This window comes from Falco naumanni, chromosome 5, assembly GCF_017639655.2.
Source record: "Falco naumanni isolate bFalNau1 chromosome 5, bFalNau1.pat, whole genome shotgun sequence".
Lineage (NCBI taxonomy): Eukaryota > Metazoa > Chordata > Aves > Falconiformes > Falconidae > Falco > Falco naumanni.
The window spans coordinates 80027004-80052003 of NC_054058.1; the positions used below are offsets into that span (position 1 = coordinate 80027004).

The 25000-nt window shown below is 38.4% G+C and overlaps 1 long non-coding RNA gene across 4 annotated transcripts in view; it reads right to left on the bottom strand.

Annotated features, from left to right (window-relative positions):
• LOC121089062 overlaps nt 1-25000 on the bottom strand; it is a 77958-nt gene that overhangs the window by 47868 nt on the left and 5090 nt on the right. The window contains exon 3 of one of the 4 annotated variants that reach the window (XR_005828115.1): nt 19224-22194. The exons of 2 other annotated variants lie outside the window; for them this stretch is intronic. This is a non-coding gene — a long non-coding RNA (uncharacterized LOC121089062). One more of the 4 variants, XR_005828118.1, reaches the window with a different exon arrangement.

The following is a 25000-nucleotide window of genomic DNA, read 5'->3' on the forward strand; positions in this document are numbered from 1 at the left end:
CGATATGTCTGATTCTAAAAGTACGTGTTTTTCAATACATATGTATGTTTGAGAGCGAGAGAGACCTGTGTCACCGTCAGGGGCAGAGCAGAAATGTGAATTGAATGGTGAAATGATATAACCCCTCATGTGTCATCTTTCTAGGAATAATCTCTCAGCACGACAATCCTATGCGTTCAGAACTATTCTGGAAGTTGTCATTGTATGGGAAAGTAGAGATTACTTTGATGCTGAGCTTCTGATAGCCGAATAAGGGAAGGGCTGGTTTAGGTCAGATAACCTGCTTGCAGTCAGATACATATTCAAGCTGTCCATCTCTCTGAGCCTACAAAGCTGGTCTGGAAATTCTCTAGGAACAGGCTTTTCCATTGTTTCCATGGTCCCACTTTCAGTGCCAAATACAACCTACAATTTCAGAGGTGTGTGAAAACATTAAAAAAAAAAACAACAAAAGAGAAAGAAAAAAAAAAGTTTGGGAAAAAATATTAACTGTATCCTTTCACAGTTCAAGGAGAAATCTTCTGGGGTTTGGTTCACTTTCAAGTTTGCTCAGATTTGGTCCCAAATAGTTCACCTACTCTGCTTTTGAAGCCTTTCAGGATAAAAAGGTAAGCCCAGGAAAACAGAAGAAACAATGTTCAAAGATAAGCCCAGGAAAACAGAAGAAACAATGTTCATAATTAGTGTATATACCGTTTTAGTGCAGGACCAAATTTTTATCAGGAATAGGAGTAAAATAGGTCTCTGTGATGATTCTTTGAAATCAAATGAGATTTAGTACAGCATATGTATGTGGTTTATTAGGCGAAACTCTGTAAGGTGAGTTTTCTAAAGTAAATTTCCAGTCTGTTTTTTCAGCTGGATAATCTATTACATTTAGCTTTTCCCACTTCAGCCAGTGCTTGTTAAAACTTCTCCCTTTGTGTCCATGTGTTAAGATGATGGACAGTATTTGCTGATTCAAGCTTATCTAAGCTTTTAACAGGAAAATCTTGGATCAACTCAACCTGCTTGAGCCAACAATCTTGTAACTGCCTGAATCTGAGGAATGGTTTCACAGTAATAAACAAACACAAGTAGTTTATGGAACTCTGTTGAAGAAAAGAAAAACTTTCTGTATTAACACATTCATGTCCACTTTTTAAAATGGCTCTAAATAATTTTTAAAAGTCTTAATCCATCCTTTTCTTGTATCACTGGACAGAAACTTAGTTAAAAAGAATGGCATATGCCAAACCACGAGCTCCCTGCTCACCGATGGAGCAGAAACGTGTTTGTTGCTCAGATTATGTTTTCTGCTCCTGGTAGTTCTGAAAAATTCACATATGGCCCTCACCTTCTCACTTACCATCTATTTCCCTCTGTTTTCTTATTTATAAAACAGTTGTTCTTGTGATATTACAGTAATTACTCCAGAGCAGTCTTTGGGGGCTAGGAGAGATGCCTCAGTAGGTCTAGGATGACTCATTGTGTAACTGACTGGGGTATCCTCTAGCCCGTTGAAACAGGGGGCCAGGGAAAACCATACTGCATGTCCCCCTTCCCCTCTTCCTCCTCTCCTTCCACAGCAGCCTTGACATGCTGATCTCAGCATTATGTCAATGAGTGCTTCAGGGAGATCACTGTTGCTTCTTTTTTTTTTTTTTTTTTTTTTTTTTTTCCAGAAAGAAAAGGGACAAACACTGACAGAGGAAAGGCAATTAATATGAAAAATAGAGAGTGTATATGGGACAGAAAACAGCCCTTTTATGAAGGTCAGTTCCTTCTGACATCCTTCACTGTCCCTAGATAATATGCTCCTGAGTATGTTGGTTCTTTAACAAACACACCCATGGGGAGGGAAAATAAAAGAAGAGGGAAAGAGGGGACGAGCAGTGAATTTGATAGAAGAATGTGGAGATCGAGAGGTTTTGCCAGTGTTGAAAGAAAAAAGGATAAATTAGAACTTCTCTTCGTGTATTTTAAACAGCTTTGAAGTTTTAATGTGAAGTTGTGCATAGTAAGAAAGACCATTTTCCCCATGGATATCAGCTAACTGATTGCCCCAGGGGCAGAATGGGTGGCAAAAGGAGATGCATGAAAACCCAGTCTTAAACAAGCCATGGTTTTATGAGACTTCTCAGCTTCAGAAATGTTTTGAGGTTCATCCATATCACATGTTTTACTGCCTGAACAGTCATGTATACAGAACACAGTATGACTGTAGTGTTTGTGTTTCACTAGGTATGTGTTTTTTGTGCATCCTTTATGTTCTGTCAAGTGACAACACACAGTTGGCAAGACAACAAAGATGAAAGGGAACAGGCGGTCTCATCTATCTATGCTATTGGAACTCACTGAATAATTTGTAATGAGTAATTTAGTCTTAAAATGTCACTTTTTTATGTTCCTGACTGTACATTTGTTAATTAGGTAAGAATTACTAGAATCAATAAATATATTGCTGGTATACCCCAGCCCAAAATTACGAATAATTAAGACATACATCTCCTTCTTCACTGACATGAGTTTCTTTTCCCAGATGCCAGTCTGTTTAGTTTGGTCTGCTTACCACCCCTGCACGGTAGCAGTGTTGGTGGCAGTTTTCACAACTGATAGAAGTTAGAACAACCTGGAGGCTGTGCTAAATCACACCAGGACACAAACAGGATTGAAAAATCCCCAGGATTAAGTTTAGGTAGAAAGACTGTCGAAAAGACTTTATCACTTTCCTCCCCAGGTGAAATAACAGGCATTCAGAGGCACATGATCTGGCTGCAACTCACTTCATTAATCAAATCAATGTGAATTTTAAATTTCAAATACAATATCTGAATATACAATTTTAAAATGGTGCTGGTGGAGTTTCCAGCATTTGAATTACAAATTTGCTTTTTGCTAATCCATTCCCTAACAGAGATCAAACACTTGAAAATTCATGAAAAGCAAACATGAAAGGGTCACAAACATGGTCAAATGTTACCTGGCTGTTTAATTCAAATGGATACTCAAAGAAAATGTTTCCAATATTTGTTCAGCCCTTTCTTTCTAGTTAGCTTAAAAAATTAAAGTTAAATGGCAGACTAATACTATGTGCAAATCAAGAAAAAGAATCAAGGAGACTGGAAGACAGAAATACAGAAGAAGATCATAAAGAGAGATGGGCACATCTGGAGTCATATTGGATACCAGACTGAGCCTGTGGATGCTCACACTCATAGCTGGGATTTAACCTCTGCTAAAAATAGCTGTAAAATCTGGAAATAAGTTTAAATTTGGAATATTTCTGTCATTCATCACGACTGTGATAACCGGTTCTGTTGTATACACATTGCCAGAAAAATATATTAATATCCCAAAGTCCACCTACATTTTGAGCCAGTAGTCAAAGTTTAGCAATTTGGGTACACATTTCCTTTCTGTTTCACTGTTGCAAGTGCTATTGACAGCAAAGTCAAATATGCCTTTAGCAAAAAGGAAAGAAATAATAGGATTCTTGTTTCTAAAGTTCTGCCTAGTCACATTCAGCACATATTTTATTTTCCTGCCTTACAATGATCTACAAACAGAACCATCTCATTTCAGTTTTTCACACATTTTCTTTGTGTGGATCTCACTGAAATAGGCAAGCTGTCAGTGACAAAGCTTAGTATCAATCTCGTATTAAGTTGAGAAATGGGAATTACAAAAGGAAAAAAGCTAGCAGCCACAATCAGTACTGTAGCTACAAACAACTTTTTTCACTTCATCAACCAAACTTATACTAGAGGGATGATCTATGATGCTACCTGTCACTGATGTTATTGCTGTTTCTGAAGACAAATTATTTTACATAATGGGCAAGCTCTTATGGGGAAAAAAAAGAACCACAAGGAGGGTAAAGTTTGCCAGAAGAAAACCCAATTCTTCCATCCTTATAAATGCCATGAACTCCTGTCATGCCACAATTGTCTTATAAATATAAGCACTGCTCATACAAGCTCACCCACTTCAAGCCATGTTTAGAAGAACCTTTTCATTCAACAGCAACTTGCTTTTTGCAGGTGCACAACTATTACCTCACTACAAGATCAAGCAAAATGGAGAAAAGGGAAGGTGGTCCTGTCTCATGCCCAGTGTGCTTTCTTCAGTTTGTAGAGACCTCAGCTGATAACCCAGTTGGGAGCTCTCCACAACTCCTGCAGTCTACCATTTAGTCTAGCAAGCAGTGCTGTTGAACTTGGTCACTCTGTTATAAGGAAGACATTGTAACTGTTAAAGATGGGTATAATAGGATTTTTGAAAAAGGAAGACTAGTTTGGGGATTTTTTAGCTTTATTGTTGTCCATGAAAGAGTATGAAAAAGTATGAAAAGGCATGTAAGTATGATGGATCAATGAAGGTAGCTTGCTCAAAGAATTCAAAACGATGGTTGCCAGATACGAAAAGTTGGAAGATCTCCCTAGAGATTCTGAAAGAAAAAAAAATGACAAAGCAAAGCAGGATTGAATAATTTCTGACACTCAAGTTAGAGGAAGAGTTGTTTGAGTCATCGTGGAATAAAGAAGGTTTCTAGGTTGTTCTCTTTCACATTTCTTGTTTTCATGTTTCTTCCATCCTCGTTCTTGCTGATACGCTTAAATAAAATAAGAACTTTTTTGAGTAGAGGGGTCAATTTTGTTTGATGAGATGGTTGTATCACAAAGAGGGCACTTTTCTAGAGGGAAAAGCAGGAAAGCTTTGAGGGAAAAGGAGATGATGTAACGGCTGATGGTGTTCTGTCAGGGTGAAAGTTGTGGACCCATGTGGAGTGAGCTGAAGATTGCCAGCACTCTGAAGGGTGAGCTGCAGCAGCAATATTGTTTAACAGGATCCTTGTTTTGTTGCTTCTTTTCTTCTGGCTGGAGGATTACATAGGCTACCTCTTTGTCCCACTTTCTCTCTCTCAGACTAATTAGAGTAAGAAAAGGAAGAAACTGGTCTCAAAGAGCTTTATTTTGATTTCTTTCCCTTCGGCATATGCAGCCTTATTCAGCCAAGGTGTTCTAGATGATGGGACACACATTTGCTGAGCCAACATATGTGACTAATTTTACATTCTTCTTCCTTCTGCCACGGAAATGATAAATCAGGAACTGGGTACGTTTCAGTGTAGCTAACAGGATAGGTAGGCTCCTTTTACTCCACACTATGGCTGAATGTTGGAAATAGTAGAGTTAAACTAAAACTAAGTCATTTAGAAGAGGCTAGGTTATCTAAACTAAATCCCATTAATAACTTACAAAGTTCTGTAGTTGTTTAAAAGCTAAGCTAGCTGTTACGGCTCAGAGTAGCTGCCTTTTATTCTCCACTAACACTGAACAGCAGGAGAGGACCTCCAGAGGTCCCTTCCAACATATATTAATCTGTGATTCTATAAAGGGAGCTTAGACAAGTTTAAATCATATGCCAAACTTAGTTTACTAAAGCCATGTGAGATGAATCTTCCCTGACAGACTGACACAAGGCCTGCTTCGTGCTTCTTTTTGGGTGAGGAGTGGGTTGCAGGTATTTTGTAGACTGGAGACTGAAAGAAATCTTACGATTTTCCAAAGGCTCAACAGCAATGTCACCCAGTCACTCTGCCTGTCAGCTCCCTGCTAGAGTCATTGGACATCCCTGCTGCGCATCAGTCACGCGACAGTCAAGTCTTCTCTGTTCTTTTTATTCAAAGAGTGCCAAATTCTCTTTAAACTATTTTCTTGTAAATTTCTATGTACATTATTGCATAGTTTACACACATCAGTATAACTTTTCCTGTATTTCTTTGAGAAGTTAGGACGCATTTTTCAAATTCCTACTTATGCCATCTTTGGCCTATTTGGTGTTTGCAGAAATGTGGTAGGAAGGGCTCCAAAAGCAAAATTCCAGCAAGATCTGCAAAGCAATCACTCCAGGATAAAGTAAGCATTTGTGTAAATTATCCGTATGTAACAGCTATAAGACGTACAGGAATGGGTTATTTGTACTGAGTTACCATAATCTGCCATACTATTTTATTTTATTTTTTTTAAAGAAAGACAGTTAATTGTGATCTACTGATTGTCTTTGTTCCACAGAAAAAATTTAATTGCCTTTGGAAAATGTAGTTAATAATAAATATTTTATTACAACTGCACAACATTAATTACAATGCAATAAAAAGAAGTCTAGTTCCATTTGGAATGTGAAGTGGTCTTAGCAAGTTCATAGGACCTCTAAGAAAGGTAAGGGTACAACAGGCAGGTCGGAAAGCTCCTTCACAGGCTGGAAAACTCACTCGTGCCAGCATCTAGCCTCATGAGAAGTATGGAAGCCTCTGGGATTTTCAATAGCTTGTTTGGTGGCCTGTGGTCAAAGGTTCCCAGGTTCCCTGAACCTCCTGGGAAGCTGGGGAGGGGCTAACTGCCTCGAGCTTCAGGACTTCCAGTGATCTTTAGATGCCATGAGGCACATTCAATTTGGTACCCAAATCTGCGGGAGGTATGCATTGCTAATAGTGTTTGGTTCCTTCAAGCTTGTTATGCTGAAACCAATTCAAAGCTTACAAGTAAGGTTTCTTTCTTCCAAAAAGTGTTCTACTGATGATAGCGTCTCGTGACCACCAGTTGTTTTACACATTTGAATGCTTAAAAAAAAATAATCTGTCATTGCATTTCTACTGATAGAGACGCTTGCACAAAAAATGCTCCTGAGATCACTGACATATTTCACATAACACTGTTTACCACTGCTTAAGGGAGACTGTAAAAGTCCTGTCAAAACCATGATGAATACAGCACACAAGCACTCAGTTACTGACACAACTGCCCCTGCTGGAATTCCATACCTCAGAGGAGCAAAGAGAAATATATTTTAAAATAGTAACTTTAGCTAATGATCCTACAGTTTGATAGATAGTTACAAATCTTAGCATCAGAGATTGCAGCCTCACTGCAGAACAGGGATTTTCTGAAGGATCCACACAGAATTCACAGCAGATGAGAATAAGAGGGAAGCAAGAAGTACAGACTATGGCTTTGTGACACCAAAATTATAACAACATATTCACATGTATGAACTGCCTGCACTGGCAAGTGCCCACACTTTATTCATTACTAGAATGTCACTAGTGATTTTATGTGTGGGTAAAGATGGAGCTCAAACACTGACAAATTCTCTCTTTTTTGGTAAAGACACTGAAATACCATAGCCACATTTCCATCATTTCCATACATTTACTTCACTGGACACACTTTTTCTCCAGCCTTTGCATGAACAGCTTAGCCTGGCTCTCCTCGGGTCTGCTCATGTGGACAAAAGAAGGCACAAAAAATATTGGAGTTGATATGTGTTGGCTGTTGAGACATCATTTACTCTTGTTTGAGAATTTGTTAAGGGTATTTTCCTTTCCAGAGCCATCATCTGGAAATAAACAAAGAAGCTTCTATGCACTGAACTAAAATGTGAAAGACCAGAGGCATAATTCTTGAAGGTACTTGACTAGTCCAGCAAGCAATACAGTACAATTTGTTCAAATAAAAAAAGATTTAATTGTAATTAACAATAATTTTAAACTGTAGAAGTAGAAAGGAGAAACTCAATGCATCTTAAATGGAACAGTTCTAAAGCAGAAGCTGGTCACCCCACTGTGCATTTGTATAACACTTATTTACGGCATGCTGCAAGCTGAGTTTACAAATGGCAAGCAGATAGCAAGTGGAGCCAAAGAAAACTGACTTGCCAATATACCACTATGTCAAAAAGTGGGATCAAAATAATGTTCTGTTTTCATCTTCATCATATGGCTTTGTATATGCTGCCTATTATCAAATTTGTCTGTCTCATGTAGGCTCGTGTGTACCTACAAGCATACATATACGTACACCTATTTATATGCATGATCTGCAAAATGAACAACTGAATAAGCAAGGTGAAAGTTTTAAGGAAAATGTAATTTTAAAGTTCCATATGAGCAGTGACCTGAAGGTAAAGATCTAAGTAATATAGTTGAAAATTATATTCATGTAAGTTAAAAACATGCTGTAGGAGCCAGCACCATTATTTCTGTGTGTATACCTACATATTCCTCTATATCAGTACTTCTATCTATACACTGGAGTAGAGAAATATTAGCTAACAATAGATGCATCTAATTGAAATGTGTATGAATGGTATGTACTATGCGCTATCATTTCTTTCTGCAACTAATTTAGAATTCAACGGAATAATATGAAGTCTTTTACTACTTAATTAAACTTTTGTAATGCCTGTTTTACCAAGATGAATAAAATGCATAAATTGTATGAGGTGACATCTAATGCACACAAAAAAGAGAAATGTAAAAAATCAGAACAGTGGGTACATTAAACTGATTCTTAATAATTGAAACCAATTTAATCATTTGAGATTATTTTATTCTAGCTGACGTAATACTGTAGCAGTTTTATTCTAATTATAACCTGTTTCATTTTACTCTGCCTTTCTAGTTAATTATTACAGTCAATTTGTAAAATGACATGGTTCCACATTTGCATAGGTCACTATTAAATAAATGAATAGCTGAAATTACTCTAGCATTGAAGTGTCAACTTTGGTAGAAGTCAAGAGGACTTCAAATGTTCTTCTAACACCCCTTAATGTGTTAATGACCACTATTAAACTGCAATTAAAAGGCCAGAGAAAAAATGCACGAAACAGTTAATAGAAAAATAGCAGACACACAATTAAAACACTTCAGTTTTTGACTGATAGAAAATAAAGTGATACGCTGAAAGAAGTATAGTATGAATCTATGCCTAACACATGACAGAACTGACAGTTTAATGATAACAAATCATAGGCTGCCTTTTTTGGAGCATTACACGTCAGCTTGACATTAACATCAGTAGTAAACAAGACAATGTAATGATTTTGCCTTGTATTTAAATTGCTACCTATTATGGTACTAAATAATAGCTTTAAATAACTTGGTGTCCAGGCTAGTGATGTACCGTGTTTGTATGAGACAGTACTGAAAGATATGTTTAAGTTTTTTGTCATCCTAAATAAAGGATATATGTATGTCTTAGTGGTGCAGCCTACCACGTTTGCATCTGAAACCTTTCCTGAATCCATAACACTGTCATTAGGTTTGTTTGCTCACGAGAGGAACAAGTAGTGATGATCTAGTCCTAACTCAAAGCAGACCAGATTTTTAGGTATCAAGTGCTGTGTGTATAACTCCTAGGCAGCAGCTCAATCAGAGCTATGCTAGAGCTATCGTATTAAACATGTTACTTCAAAAGCACACTTTACTGAAAGGTGAACTGAGTAGTAAGGGGATGGCACATGTGATTCCAAAAACTAAATTATGTTCAACATGAAAATCAACATTATGTCTGAAAATTTGAATACATAATGTCAGAAAATTCAAAGTTATGGTTCCCATAGGAATTAAAATTTGACCTCTATGTACATAGGTAGTATTTCCTATTACTGCTACATTTTAATCATTCACATAATCTACATCTCTGCAATCTAGATGAGTTATGTTTGCCATGGGAAATATGACTTCTTGATTTCCTGATTATTATTTGTGTGTTGTGTATGCTCATCCATAAAATTAAATTAGCTTTATGGGTTAAATCCAGTTCTGAGTTACAGCATGTAAAACCAGTCTATTTTTAGTGATCTAGTGGATTTAATTATTCCATTAATATAAAAAAACTTATTTCTTATGCTAAGTAGAACAGAATTGCTACTGTCCCTAAAACTCCACCTGTGATATTGCTTAGCCCATTGTAAATAAGCATTTACTTCTTAGATCAATGGACTAAGGCGCCATTGCTTTTTCTTATCATTATGTCTTTTCACTTATGTGAAATGAGCAAAGAAGGACCAGCACATCACCTTTTCTGTGCTTCCTTTGCACAGATAACATGCATGTTTTAATGCATTCTATAAATCAGTATGAAAACAAAACTGGTCTTTGCTTTCCCCTTATGTTTACTTTATTAAGCATGTAATGTCAGAAAGCCACACAAATTTGGAGGAAGATTCAAAGACCACGTTGCACATTCTTATACGAGAACAAAATTACGGTTGCAGAGGACTAAGTTTTAAAGGATATTTAGGCATTTAAAAATGTAGATAGCCTCCCAATGGGATTTTCAAAGGTTAGATTATTTTTAAAATCCTGCTAGGCACTGAATGTATTTCTTTGAAGTTCTCATACATGTGTAAGTTCATACATTGGAGAAAAAAATGCACATAATCAATGAAATAATTGGAATAGATTCAACCATATCCATTTCATGTGCACCACAGATTTTCATGTGCTTAAGTCTGTTTGTGTCCAGATCAATGCAACTTCTTTTGCTGTTAAAAATGAGAGATAGTAGTTACGTTGTGCAGCTGCAGCACTAAATTGTCCATTATTTATAGCTTCTCTATTTCAAAATATCATTTATTTAAAACATTCAAGGTTCTAGTCCTGCTGAGGACTAAACCCCAGCTGAATGTGAATGGGAAAAATTAAAAAGAAAAAGAGAAAAGGTATTTCATCACATTTGCACAGTTCAAAAAAATTGTTAAAAAATATATTTTCCCAGGCTTTTTGTATTACATCAATTTGCCTTTTAGAATCACAAAGAATAAAAAGCCTCAGTACACTTTTTTGAGAATATTTTTTGTGCAGATAGTTTGACTGGAACTCGGGTTCACCCGAAATATATATGTATGTAACAACCACGTTATTTCACTTTTATAGGTTCAGTACCTTATCTATTCTTGCGAGCTGCCTCTATGGTCTTTCCCTTTTTGACGGTCCTTAGCACCTGTCAGTACGAAGGAGAGCCCAACAGACCCTCTGCTGGTTATTCTTCCTTGTTGATCCAAACATGAGCCAGTTTACAGCTGGGCTGATGCAGACAGGCAGAGAGACACGAGGACCGTCCTTACATGACCCCAGTCCCCAGTTCTTGCCATCAGAGGAGCGCTCAGCCTGCTCCGGCTGCAGAAGCCCAGGTACAGCAGCAGAGCATCCTATTTACATCAGCTAAAACAATGACATGCACCCACCTGCCCAGACAGCACTGTGTACCACCACTAGCCAGATCAGGGCAAGAGAAAGAAGCAAGTGTATGTGAAAGCACAGAAAAGTCAAATGGAATAACAAACTTAGGCAAAGGAAGAATAGAGTACAGCATTAGGTGCTCTGCAACAAAATATATAGTAATATTTGTGAAGCAGAAGAAAGTACAAACGTCGTTTGGGCTTTCTATAGGGAAAAAAAATAACAAAAGCACAGAAATGGTGACACGGAGTAACTCCAGAAAAGGGAGAATGATGCCAAACTTAGATATTCCTTTAAAATTATACTCAAAACCATAGTGGTGTTAGTTAATTTAAACACTCTAGTTAACTTGTGATATTTGTAAGCATTTGTAAACCAATCTTTTTTTAAATATCAATTTAGAAAGGCCACGAACCAGTGTTAGTAAGCATGACAGAGTGAGAGAAAATAAGGTTTTTATGTTTGGGGGGAAAAAATATGGACCTATAAACAAATTTAAACGTGCCTGGATTTTTTTTCAGTTTTCTTTCAGTTTTCTGAAGTGTTTTGTAAAAACTAAACTAAGCCAAACCAACAAAAAAACCATTCTACCTAGTAATTGCTTTGCAGAATATTTAGGTCGACTTTCGTGGTCATATTGTAAAAGCAGAACTTGATGCGGAACCGAAGATACATATATATATATGTATATTTAATTGTAAAGTTGAGAAAAATGTAGATCTATTTAAAGCAGGGATGACAGTTGTTGAGCATTGTGATGTATCATCTTGACATGAATTGAATGAGGTAGATTAGTGACTGACACTAGCAATGTCAGAATTTACACTGCAGCACACACAAACTCTGTGGAAATATACTATTAGCACTCAGAGTAAGCAGTGATGAGTAATGAGATAAAAATTGACAGTGTCAATAGTCATAAGCCCTCACAGTCAAGAATAATGAACTGTACTATGTGTATGTATATTAATATGTGTGTATATCTGTCTGTCTGAAATATATCTATAGTAACTTTAATTACACTAATTTTTGTGAAGCAACAATCCAAAATCATAGCTAAGACAAGGAATCTCAGTGAGGTCTACTTAAAGTCTATGGAGTGTGATTTACTCTATATGTACCTCCACCCCTGTACGTGGTGTAGGCATGCAGTTGACACTACTGCTTACCCTATTTCACGTGTCAGAATCTGGTCTAACACAGCTCCACAGAGTTGTAAGGCAAATACCACATTTTGTAGGACTCCTTTTCTAAATGCTGGTTCACTTCTTTAGAGTCAGACCAATAGTAAGTTTTACAGGCACAGGGGAAAGCAGAGATACATATTGTACCATAACAATTAAAGAATATCATGATACAGCGATTAGTCCCGTTTGATTAAATTTGTTTCCAGCCTTGATTGCCTGAGATATATTGGGCAAGTGACTCAAGAAACCAGGTCCAAAGTCCGCATCACTTTGGGTGCAGTAGTAGCAATGCAGAACTTTCTGCCTCTGGCAGAGGTGGGAACTGCAGAAATCTGGCTTTGCTGGAAAACACCTCAGGTGGGATAAGTGTATTCAACAGCTGCATCTCCAGCTCAGCTCTCACATGCTCAGAAGGATACAGGGCCCAAAACAAAGCAAGGAGAAGGTAACTCTATCACACACTACATGCTAGTGAGCGAGAAGAAAGGTGTTCAAAGTTTCCTTTGTGATGGAGAAACCCATTATTGATGGCGTATGTGGGTTAAATCACCTTTTCCTCAGTTTCCCTCTGTAGAAGCCCCTTTCAAAGTAAATCACTTTGACAGTCTCAGAGTAAAATTATTATTTCAATGCCAACTCTGGATAGCCACCAAAATGTTATAAGGATGGGAACTTTGTTAATGGTTCACTGGATAGATAATTGTCATCTTTTGTCCTGCTTTCTCTCTAATAATGTTTGTATCATCTTGACATGGAATAGATTAGTGACTACCACTAGCAATGTCGGAAATAACACTATGTTGTATCAAAAAATTAAGTAACATATTTTGCAGTCCATGACATAAACATGGAGAGATACGTATTTGGCAATAAGCTGTGCTTTCGTCTTCAGTAGCCTGGAGCAGAGGCCCAAGTATGTCCTTCTGGTCCACCCACGCCTCCCAGAGCAACCATTACAGTGCCCCAGGCAGATGGTAGGCAGGACAGATCTTTAAAGATTAATTCCTCTGCATTTATTAAAAAAGGATCTTACACAAGTTTGGTGCCATCTAAAGTTAGCAATTAAAATAGGAAAACAGTGGTGTTTCGTTGCTGTGGAGGGTAGGGAAACAAAACCTTTAAGAAAATAGAAGCTGTCAGAAAAGATAAAAACAAATACAGTGAAATACCAAAGTCTAATTGAACTTCACATATGGAAGGAGAGACACAGCAATGTCTCATTTAGATTTCTATTGCCCCTTTTGGAGAGGAAATGAAATAATGGGCATCTGCGTGTTGTATCTGCTGTGATTTTATTTCATTTTCCTTCTTTTTGTTGCTCTATAAAACAAAGTTTCCAGAATGATTTATGTGTCAGGTTTATATTTCCAGTTTTTCTAATGGAGCAATTTTATTTTAAAAGGTAAAATATATTTTTTAACCTACCAGTGACATCATTCTCCACATTGGATCAATTATCTATGCACTGAATAAAGTTTAATTGAACCCTTTTAAATCTGTGCAGCTGTTGTGCAGTGAAATAGGCAGGTGGATTATCTCATTAGTATGAATCTAAATGTTCTGTGGTCTCTGCACATTTTAATGTGTGTGGTGTATATGTTTGGTAATAGTTCTTAAGTTGTTAAAAATAAGATAAATGGTACAAGAAAACTTTGATAATAATTTATGTAATATTTGGTTCTTAAATGGGATGAATTAAAGGCATTAAAATGATGAGTGATTTCACAAAACCTATTCCAGCAGACAGACTGAATGAAAGTATTAATTTGAAAACTTCTGACCTATTTTAATTTTATTTTAGGAGCGCTCTGTTTTATGCATTGATGTTACATTACTATCAGGATTTTAACTGGTTTTCCTTCCAATCAGCTTAGCCAACTTAAATCCTTTTGTAAGGTTTACCAACCTCAAACATTTCTACCTCATCTTTCAGCAATCTATTTTCAAAAGATATTATTTATTTCTAGGACCAAATTCTGACACTGCTTACACAAGTGATTAGGGCATAAAGCTGAAAAAATGGGCCAGGACCACAGCGTGTGTAAAATGCTGTAAAGTAACTGTTCTATGTTGGCTTACCCACCTGAGAATGTAGCCCACTGTTTTCAGATCTGAGGGTGGAGGATCAGTGGGAGTTCTGCTTGGGGATGGTGTGTCTCTGACCTACCACTGAACCTACTGGATGCTATTGTCAGGTAGTTCTGAAGTTACTCAGTGAAAAACTGGCCTGGTGAAGATATCCAGGATTTAAAGGTCAGTCCTGTGCCTTTGCTGAAGTCCCATAAAGACAGCAGTTACGTGTGGGACGAAGAAGGTATGCGTGGCGTTACTGCCAAAGGGGACCCCCCTGTGGGCACTGAGCTGACTCCAGCCTTGCCAGCTCCGAGGAGGTAAAGAAGGTTTCCCTGTCTGCGGGAAACACATCTTTCGTTTGCATGTGGAAAGGAGCATGCTGGTGAGCTCCTGCATTTCCTGGACACAAGAGCAACCCTTCTTCTGAGGATCACAATGTTTTCTCTTTTGGGTTAGTATTGAAGACCTCCTTCTCATCTTCCTAAAGAGTTGAGTACCAGAAGAAGTTCCCAGGAAGAGAAAAAGAACAATCTTGAGACAAAAAAAACCCCAACAAAACAAAAAAAAAATGGGGGCGTGTGTGTGTGTGAAGAAGTCAAAAGCAAAAAGCACAAGGAGAGCAGAAGACACAAACTAGGAGTTACAAATTAATTGAGAGAAGAAAGAGAATGGACACTTACCAATCTGTAAAGTTTTATTTTACTTCACAAGAATATGTAGAAGTTTGACATGTCACATATATGTAGCTCACACTGAAGCCATCACACCAAATGCCTAGGAGAAGTGGCCGCAGAACATCAAAGTGGTTAACAGCACCCAAGTAACTCTCTGGCTTGCAGTGTCTTCCATCAGCCCTCATATTCAGCAACATGTAAACTGCTATCTTGGGATGTGCCATCTCTGCGACTGCATGAGTTGATTCAGGTATGAGAAGCAGTGGTCACACAGAATTTACTCTGTGTGTAGTATTTATATAAATAGTAGTAGCAGCAGTATTTGAGCAGCAAAGGAAATCAGCCCGTGCGGAGCGCGTACTGATAACCTGCTTCCACACATGGAGGCAGCACCACACAGCAGGGCTCACTGGATGCGTTCATGGACTTACATTTCTTACAGCATATTGGGACATTTCAAACTGGTTAATTTAAAACTCATTATGTTGCTTTTTGTCTTCATGTTCCACTTTGATTTGTACCAGAAACTTCCAAAGTTAAAATAATATTCTGTTGCCTTTCTCCTTGCTTTCCTTCCCTAAGGCTTGAGCTAGAGAAGCAGATTTTCAAGCTCAGGGCTTGTTGTCTGTGACTCAGTGGAGGATAGATAGCACACCCTAACATTACAGAAGTTATAAGCTATCCTGGTATCTAAGAATAACATGGGAGCAAATTCCCATAAATATACACGCAAGGAAAAGTGTTAGAAATACATACTGTGCATATATGGTATTTAGCAACAACAATCAGAAGTTCTCAGTAGAAGAACTAGAGATGAATGAAATCACAAAAAGGAACACTTCTCTGTATCTTCAAAACCTTTCTTTTTTTTTTTTTCCTTTTGCTGTAGTGCTGAAATATTAAACTTGCTTTGGACATCTTGGGCAGCACTTCAGCTGGACCACAGGGAACGGGCATCCTAGGGCATCCTAACCTGGAAGAATCCTCAGCAGCAAGTTTTTAAACAACTGTTAAACACGCTTGTGAGCCTAATAGTAAAGACGTGTTACAGTTAAAGGTTATATTCAGTGCCCTGACCCATCCTTTAGATATCATTCTAATCTTAGAAGGATTAAGCAACAAACGCATAACATGTAAGAACTGTAAAGGTGTGCTTGGGAGGGGTCTATGAAGGAAATACTTAAAGGAATGCCTCGTTGCCAACAGGCATTGCTGCTCCATTTTATGTACCTCCCAACAGCTGACTGCAGAAGCTACTTCAGTTCCAGCTCTGTTGTACGGCCTGGGGGATTAGTGAAAGAGACCACCCTGGAGGTTGTTAAATAGAAAAAATAACGTGCCTGCCAGCTGGGGGCCAATTGATTGCTGCTAGTGTGTGTAAGGCAGTGATGAGGGGGAGGTGGAGAGGTGATGGGATTTGCTCCTGAACAGTTGGTTTTGTGAAGGACTCTCGCTGCCTCAAAGCTGTTGAGGCCCTTGCAATTGTCCTATAGTTTCTCCCTGAGTGGCTGCTAGGTTTTCTTGCTGGAAAAATTTATGGATGTAGCCTAGTCCTGAAGGAAATGTAATTATTAGCAATGAAAGGGTTAGAGGCCTGCTCCTGCCTGGTACTGAGCACCTTTACAACCCACTGCATTTGGCTGCATATAGGATCAAACCCTGTAAGAACTATAAGGACTATAGTCCTTATGCGAAAGGACCTTATGGTCCTTTCCCTTATGCGAGAAGGACTTGCAACAAGAGCTTTAGGGTTTTCCTTAAGTATAGTAAAATTGTGCACAGTGCTATTTTGTTCCAGGAAAACAAGATTCTTTAAAAATGATTTGTGGAAATCATCTCTTTTTCTTAAGGCCCTGAGGACATTCAGTAGATATAGCAGTGTGTTTTTCAGTCTTTCTAATTTACAGTTTTGTTTACAAAACCTAAATTAAATCTCTACATGCAAATGAAATGGCTTAGTTATTGCTGCAGGCAGAGGCTAGCAAGTGGGGTCTATCCTACCCTACATGTAAACATGAATAAAAAATATGTGCATGTTTATCTAAATGCAGGGCATTTATCTGGAGTGATAAAATGATAGCTGCTGTTTGATTATACTAATAATATTCAACTCTTTTTTTATACCGCTGCTGAGACTGTCAGCATCATTTGCCCAATCAGGGAACTTGAGATACTTAAACAGTAACTTTCTGTGATGCTGAAATTTGATACATTTTTTCTCTGTTTTCTGTCTTTTGGTTTCTAATCCGTGACAGAGTTGTCAATTTTACCAATGACTGCTTGGTTTTGTTAATATCCTTTTGAGGACGGTTTTGTCATAGATATTTTGACAGTCCTGTTAACGCAGCTCCACCAGCTATCCTTTACCCAGAGTCTTGATGAGATGATCAAAGAGTTCTAGAACATTTCCTTTTTTAGCCAACTCTCTGACTTTTACCTCATCACAGTCTGCTCATCAAAATCTCATACACTGGGTACTGGGATAATTTTGGCAGCATATCGGTGGTTTTAGACAGGGGAAAGAAGTATTGCAAGGAAAGTTTTACCCTGTTACTGTAAGCTTGACATAAATCATTGCTGTTGCTGTGTGTTTGTGTCAACCTATTGCAAACAGGCACCCTCAGAGATGGACAGTGCTTGTTGTAGATATTATGGAAAATTTAATTTTGAATTCTTACTGCCTTTGAAATTTCCCAGAGGACAAGACCTGGTCAGAACTGGGAATAAACCCTAAGTTTTCCTGACTGAAGGGCAACCATGTGAGCAAAGCCTCTGGTCGCCATTTCATAGGATAAAAGCAAATGAATCTCCCAGTATTTCCAGTCTTAGAAATGGTTAAAGCACTTCACAAATAACTCGTCTTACCTGAATCTCTGCATTTAGCTGCAAACCAAGCATACTGCACAGCAGCAATTTACCTGTTACTGAATATGAGATCCGATGGAAGATGTTGTGAGCCACGGAATTTCTTCAGTGCTGTTAACCTTCCCCATTGTTTGTACCAAGTTCTCAAAAATACAGAGACGCTGAAATTCCCTATTTCAGAAAAGGTCCCTACCACAATGGCCTTTGTGGTAAGACAGTCTGATAGCAGCTTAGTTTCTCTGTTTCTATAGTATCTGTACTGACTGGATGATTTTTAGGCTTGTAAGATTTGCTGCTTTCACGCCTGTTGGACAAGACATTATCCAGTGACCTACATTAATAGAAATGATTGATGCCTGAGATGTTTTAAGCCTAGTCTTGTCACTCCTTTACCTTTTGGTACCCTGCTGGTGCAGAACCAGCTTCCTCAGCTGGAGGATGAGGTCAGTTCTTCCTACACCAGACTGCTACCCAAAGCCCTTATCTCCCTCTTGGGTCCCTAGCCCCGCCCCGCCCCCCCCGCCCTGTTGTCCCAGTTAAGAAGCTTCAGCTGCTGGTTGTGGTTTTGTATGCCAGGAGCTGGGTATCATTTTTGTGCATCGCTTGGCCATTTGAGTGTTCTTCATCCTCTGGGGCTGGTGAGGTTTTTGTCATATCCACACATCCAGTCTCACAGAAGTGTCTTGCATGCTTGTGACCATTTCCAGTAATAATATGTGGAAAAGGAATCAGTATAATTATGATACTGATTAATTTGATACTACTGTAAGTGGGAAGATCAGTAAGTATAAGTGTCTTCTACATTGCTACAGATAATTAACAATATCTTAGTGAAATCCAGTGATATTTAGAAATGGTATGTCTTTTGCAGCTATCCAATTCTAAAAAAAAAATACATAGTCTTTGTTGTTGCAGAAGAAAAAGTAATTTTGCCAAATACAAAGAACTGTTTGAGGATGGTGAAATGGCTATAGGTTGCCAAAATCTGCAGCTGGACAGGACATTCTGGAAAGATATCAGCAGGGAATTTAATAATCACAGTTCCCTACAGTCCACCAGCCATCTGATTTTACTTTCTTCGCATTTGTACACATGTTTTTGTTTATTATGTAATGAAAATTTGACACATGTAAACATACTAAGTTAAGTGGGATTTGAAGGTGGGCTTTAGCTGGAGAAATCCCATAAAAATGTCTAAACTCATTTTTTTCTTTCAGGCCAGAGGGTTTTAGAGAGATCAACTTTCTATGTGGCAGCTGGGCTCCCTGTGGTGTTGTATTTTATTTTATGTTTTATAGCATGTAGCTTCTAGATTTAAAAACAAAACACACTATTCACTTCCTGAACAGACCTGCAACTGAATTAAAAAAATATTTGAAATACACATAAATTGGAAAGGAAGGTAGCACAGTATGTGAGACGCCTTTTATTCTCTAAAGGCCAAAGGAGCACAAACACAAATACAGCTTAGCGTGGGTGAGATAAGGAGAGGCTTCTTTCACCTGTGTCCCACCAAGAAACACATTGCTGTTCTCTGAGGAGCTGCTTAGTGATCAGTGTGTTCACCACCATCCTGATGATCCTTTCATTCCTCCACCTCAGTCTATCTGTGCTGACTGTACAGAAGCTTCATTGTACAGGGAAGGTGGGTCCCCACATCCTATACAGCTGCTCTGGCTGTGTCCATCTGTCTGTCCATTCTACCCAGGCTCCCAGTCTGCTTACCGTGCTACTTCTGTGTTGGCTCAAAATCTTTGTTTTGGCCTTTAGTCATTGCTAGCTGAGACCAGCTTTACTCGGCCATCCTGGCTTAATGGTTGGACGTGATGACTTCAAAGGTCTTTTCCAGCCTAAATGATTCTGTGATTCTATGATTCTGTCTGCCTCCATGACCCACCCCACATACTGCCAGACTTCTAGGGCTCTGCAGATTCCACAGCTTGACAGATTGAGAAGGTTCGACTGAAATTAATATATGTGGAAATTCAAACTAAGCAATATCTGAAAGTCTTCACAGCAACATGGATAGCTCTTGCCATTAACTAAGTATATATCCATAACTGACACATTAATGATGTAATGAAAAGGTGCTCTAAGGAAATAATCTTTTAACAAAGAAAATTCAGTGAAATCCAGTAGAGAACTTGACAAACTATATTGACAAACAAACTATATTTGTTTGATTTGCTTATATACACCATGGGAATTAAGATGAAATCGGGATTTTCAAGGTGGAAATGCTTTTGGGGAAGAGATGGTGATGGCAACCCTCAGCAATATCAGAAGCAGCTTCTGGAGCTGACCTTCAAATGGGAGCTGCTGATCAAACAGGCACCTGAGGCAGCCTAGATTTCCTCTTAGTTATTCTAGCTTCATCCAGTGGATTTTGTTGAAGTCCTTGCTACAATCTGAAGTTTCTTTTCCCTTTCCCCTCTGTTTCCACTAGAAAACCTAGAAGGGACATACATCCCTTGAATGAACCCCTGTTTCACGTGTCAAGCTAACCCAGGAACGTGTAATCTGCACATCTCTCCTCCATCTTCACCACATCATGCTTCTAAATTTGAATCCTGGATGGGTCACATAAAGTGAAACAGTTGGGAGATTTACTGTAATCACATGCTGACATTTTCCCACATCACTAACCTACCACATGATTTAACAGGATTGTCAGCTCCTGCTTGAAGGAGGGTCAGGGCAGAAATAGCAAGGGTGTTGTAAGATGGCATGAAGGCCTCCTGACAGCACAGCCTGGGAAGCTTGTGTATTATTTGCTGTAGTCCCATCTTTTAAAAAAGCTCCTGAGGCTGTCATTTTGATATTAGTGAAAAAGTAATTTACACTTTACAAGACACCCAAACCCATAAATCTTAAAAGGCATTTCTGTTTTGAGCCTGGAAAATAAAAAAGTATTAGGCCTAGTTCACCAAATGTTTGTTCGGAGAGTCTCCAACTTCAAAGTGGGAACGTAGAAATTATGCTTTCTGGCAAAACTATTCTTTTTACTATTAATAAGTGGTTTTTTTCCTCTCTTCATTCATAAAACCAAATCTACAGAGCACTTAAGAAACCAGAATATTTTGCTAAAATATTATAGAGACATTTAGTGCAATCCCCTCACTTTCTTTCCTTGTCTTTCTCCATCTCTTACACTATCCTTCTTTCTCACTCTGTATATCTTTTAGTTACTAAACCGTGCCTGTGACATGAAACTGCTCCTCCACTGCCAAGAAAGTGAGAGTAAAGGTAATAGGTGTCTTTTTCATAAAACCAAATCCAATCTATCTCACATAGTTTGCTCCTCTAACCCTAAGTACTGAAACAAACTGGGGGCAGCCAGAGAATGGGAGGAGAGAACTCAGCATGAATGAATTTGATGATACTGTGCTCACTTCAAACTTCAGATTAAATATATATATATATAAATAATCAAAATATGCTTTTTTTTGGTTTTGCTTGAGACACTGTGCAAATATCAAGCAAAGGGTTACTTTTGGCTTTGATTTTGCATTTTGTTGTGATTCATTAATTTTCAGACAGTTGGAGAAACTATGTTCACACTTTATGGGATTTGTTCGGGCACTTGCACTGGTATGGTAATGCAGACAAGACATTGGCACTCTCATCTCTCATGGTCTCACTAAAAAGGCTGTGGTAGGAAGGAAGCTGTGTTGGCCTTGTGATATAGATAGAGTGTGATAAAATTGATTGGGTAGTAATGCAATATGTTACTGTTAAAAAAAAAGTACATGTATCCCTGAAAAAGCATTTCTTTAATGACCAATAGCAGAGGAAGGATGTGAAATCAACGCATACGGAAGATCATCCTAGTTAGTGGTTTTGGAGAGAAAAGGACACATAATAGTTTGCCATACTCTTACCTAGTAACACCTTTTGTGAATTCTCAGGCTGCAAGATAATTGCTCTCTTGGCAACATCATTTTCATCTTCCATTTTGAGCAGCTCACATAATCTTCTGTCCAGTCTGGATATATTTATAACCTTCCTGTGCTCAGTAACAAATTCATATCCATACTTCCCAGGTGGAAAAATCTGGGTATTTTCTTTTCTAAACCATGGAGAAAAGCAGCTTTCAAACCACTTGCTTTCCTTCTTGACTAGGGACACTTGGTCCCAAGTTTTGTCTTCATTCTCCAGCCTCCACCAGGAACCAGCAGATAAGTCATTTTGGAAAAGGTCACATCAACACGTTGAGTTATTTGTGTTTTTCTGCAGATGGAAGTTTCCTTAGAAGGAAAACTACAAAACACCATCCCAAGCTGGGGCTCATCATCAGGAAGGCCTCAAAGCAAAGCTAAACACCCAGGCAGAATGCATGAGGATGTTATTATCTTTAAAAATGGAAATTTAAGCTGATGATGACCTATTAAGAAAGAAAATTGGAACTGTCAGAGCAGGAAGTGATAGGGAAATAGACATAAACCCTTTTCTGTTGTGATACCTACTATAACATACAGAACCCTTGATCTCTCTGCAATCACACTTTCAGGAGAAGGGCTACTTCGTGGAACTAGTAGGACAGTCAGCTCAAAGAGATTCACTGATGCAGGAGCTCATCTAGCCAAGTTAAATGACTGGGTTAATTTAAAAACAAATGAAAACCCCCATATAATTTTATGATCATTAATAATATTTCCTAATACTAACCCTGTCTTGTGCTTTGGGATGCAAACTGATTACTGCAGGGCCAGGAAAATCATTCTTTCCTTTACTTGGTTGGATGGGTGCATTATTATTTTGTTCATCTTTCTTTAATCCCTCATTCCACTACTACAGTCAGGATACACAACTTGATGGACTAATGGTGCGATCCAATATGGAAAATCCTGTATTGTCATGTAATTATAATTCATTTTTTTATTTTGTTCTCCTTCCTTACCTTCTAGGGCATTAGAATTTTCTTCTTTTTTACTCTTAATCCTCTCAATCCTCTCTTTCAAACTCACCACTCCCTGAAACTTTCTCTCCTGTTTCCTTATTACTCTGTTGTTATTCCCCAGCTTTGTTCTCCCTTTCAGTTATCCTACTCTCTCCATGTAATTCTTTCACCCTCATTTTGCCTTCTTGCTCTCTTCTGCTGGCCAGTGGGAAGGATGCGATGGGTCAGGCAGGGCATAGAAACTCTTACATTTAAACACAGAATCAAGCTGATTTCCAGTTTTAAAATATTTATCTTAGTATTTTAGTTGCTTGCACATTTACGGTTACATTTCCCTGTCTTTTTTGTTCTGATGAGCTCCACACAGATTCTGCGTGCTAGTGCCTGACGTAGGAGGAAAGACAAGACTCTGTCTAAACTCTTTTCCTGGCTTTGGCACGGATCTTTCTTCTGGGTGGCAGCAGGAACCTGGAAGCAGGATATTCATTCATGTTTCCTCTGCAAAAATCCTCCATCGTCACTGTTAGCTTCCTTCCTCCCATTTGCATGCCAACAACTAAACCTTACTGGACTCAAACTACCAGCACAGTGCATGAAGCTACTTTCTATTTGCTTTTTATCCTCATTCAGCAGTTTGGCCTCTTCTACTTCTAGTGCTGAATCTTTATACATTGGAGATAGAGGAGGGAGAGAGTAGACTAGTATTTTATCTGTTTTTGTGATTTTTGCTGTGGGGAGAGGTTAGATTATTTTTTTCTATTTTCTCTGCTTGCCAAATCCTCTCTTAACCAATGTAACTCCTTGTTCACTTCAGATGAAGCACAAACCATGAGAGACCTCTCTTGCATAAAGGGAAGACAGTTTTTCTGATCTTAATTACATTCTCTTGGGCATGATACTATGCTGTTTCTCCCTGTACAGCTTGTGCAATGGATACTGTGATGGATACTGCTGTAGATCTCCCACATTTCTACTTGTAGGCAATGACATCAAAACCAGGCCTTATGGTGCAGTTTTCCCAGCTGTAAAATGGGAATCATTCAGAAGGGTAATTAATTCAGGCTGTCACCTCTAGAAGACGGAGCTGCCTTTTAGGATTTCCTGGAGAGGCTCTGGACAAGTTACACGTGTGTAATGGCATATCTGCAGCCCAAGCTACCTTTCTTCTGATACAGCATCTGTTTAGTTTTACATTTTTGCCTTAAGTTAAGCTTTGAGATCTTTGATGTCTGTCTGGATTCCAAATCACGTTCCCATTTGTTTTCCTCTTTTTTTGTGCACTTTTTCTTAGATCTTCATTTGTCTCACCATTAAACAAAAAGTGGGACTGGTTGGCCTCTTAGTAAATACTGAAGTTACAATATTTTTTAATATTCTTTCCATGAAGATCTCCATCTGCTGTTTCTTTCACCTACAGCACTTCGAAAAAGCTTTTCCACTGCTTCAGGGGACTCAGGATTCAAATGTACTTTTCTCAGTCAGTATTCCACTCCAAAGAGCTTTACATGAGAACGGGTATTGGAAACTCATAAACATGGTTATAAAGGTATCTGCCTTGTAAACAAAGAACACGTTAGGTTGAAAAGGAGTAGCTACAACTCTGCTGACAATGCTGGGATTCCTCTTCTGACACCTTTAGTAAATTTGTCCCAAAGTGTTGGAATGAACAGATAGACATTTTAGGTAATGTCTATCATGGCTGGAGAGAGTGATGAACTCTGTAACCTCTTGGGATGTTTTCCACCCTCATTCTCCGTGATTCTGTGTGTGTTCTCTTAAGCTGACACCTCTTTTAAATAAATCTGCTTGGGTTGCAGCATGGGAAATACTTTAAACATATATCTAATGTAACTGCTGGTGTATTCACATTCCTTAGACCCATCGTCCTTTGATGTAAGAAACAGTGGTGGAAGGCCATTAATAAGACGAAACCACTGCACAACAACCAGGAGTTGTGGTATGACTAGCTGTATAAAAACCTCCAAGCAGTCTCTAAGGCCAACTACCAGTTGGTACTGTGGAATATTTTATGAGGCCTCTCACAAATGAAATAAAAAATGAAGAATGAGTAGGTGATCATATGGCGGACAGTGCAGCCGTCTGCAGAACCTTTAACTTGTTCTCCAGTGATTTATATGTATTTCATGTATTTACTAATAAATAAAAAATGAGTACTTGCCATAGTAACTGCAGCAACAAGTGACACCAATACCACCCCTCAGTTACACAACCCCTCATATGAGCATTACTAATGGAAACTTTCCTGGATTTCTTTTCATGACGACATTTA